Source organism: Mauremys mutica, unplaced genomic scaffold (genome assembly GCF_020497125.1).
Source record: "Mauremys mutica isolate MM-2020 ecotype Southern unplaced genomic scaffold, ASM2049712v1 Super-Scaffold_100198, whole genome shotgun sequence".
NCBI lineage: Eukaryota > Metazoa > Chordata > Testudines > Geoemydidae > Mauremys > Mauremys mutica.
The window spans coordinates 221,841-222,753 of record NW_025423285.1 but is presented as its reverse complement, the minus strand read 5'-3'; the positions used below and the strand labels follow the sequence as shown (position 1 = coordinate 222,753).

Sequence of the window (913 nt, the reverse complement as noted above, 5' to 3'; positions counted from 1 at the left end):
CTGAATCTCTGTATCCTAACAGTCCTCGAGGTCAGGCAGCCTCTGGGTAAGGGGGTGGGGACTCAGATCCTTTCTACAGCCAATTCCACCACGGTCATGTATAAACCAGTGAAGTTTGCCACAATAGCCAGACCAGATGCCCCCTTTACACTTGCCCTCTGTCCTCATTGCTTCTCTGTCTCTCTTCCCCACATCTCTGTTGCTCCCCCTCTGGGCTTTCTCAGCACCTGGCCCCACAGCACTTCCTGAGGGCCAGAGACTGCGTGTTCCAGGCCTGCTCCTGTGGATGTGGCCTCTCTCCTGACTACAAAGGAACTGTTCCAGGAAATGGCCACAGCTTCTGGGAATCCGCATACAGCTGTGAACAGAATTTGGCTCCTGGCACACCAGGCAACTTAAAAGCTGAGCACCCAGACAGGGGCTTGAACCCTGGACCCTCAGATTAAGAGCCTGATGCTCTACCAACTGAGCTACCTGGGCTTGTTAAAACTCTTGTCACCGTTCAGCACAAGAGTGAGCAGGCAGGCAAACGAGAGGCAAAAAAGTCCCAGGAACCCCTCCTCTTTTTCTGTACAGCCACTGCCTGTCAGCAGGATTCCTCCTCCTCCTCAGGGAGACTAAATCTCTGTACCTAGACAGCCGGTCCATCCGCTGCACCTCAATCCCCCATGCCCGAGCCTCCCTGCCAAAACCCTGGTCCTGGCCCCATAGAATTAAGTCTCACGTGTCGCTGGGAACTTGACTTTTTGTGTCCAGAGAGTCTCGGCCCCCTCAGTAGATGACCTGAGAAACACAGTGTCCGGCTTTTCCAAAGATGTGCTTAGACCCCCTCATCATGTGGCCTAAAGGATAAGGCATCTCCCTGTGGATCGGATAATTCAGGATTTGAGTCCCCTCGTGGTTGTGCTCACTT

The 913-nt window shown here is 53.7% G+C and overlaps 1 non-coding gene across 1 annotated transcript; it reads right to left on the bottom strand.

The window, feature by feature from the left end:
• Nucleotides 1-407: 407 nt before the first annotated feature.
• TRNAK-CUU lies at nucleotides 408-480 on the bottom strand. The gene has a single exon. It is a non-coding gene; the product is annotated as a tRNA-Lys (tRNA).
• Between the last annotated feature and the right edge of the window lie 433 nt (nucleotides 481-913).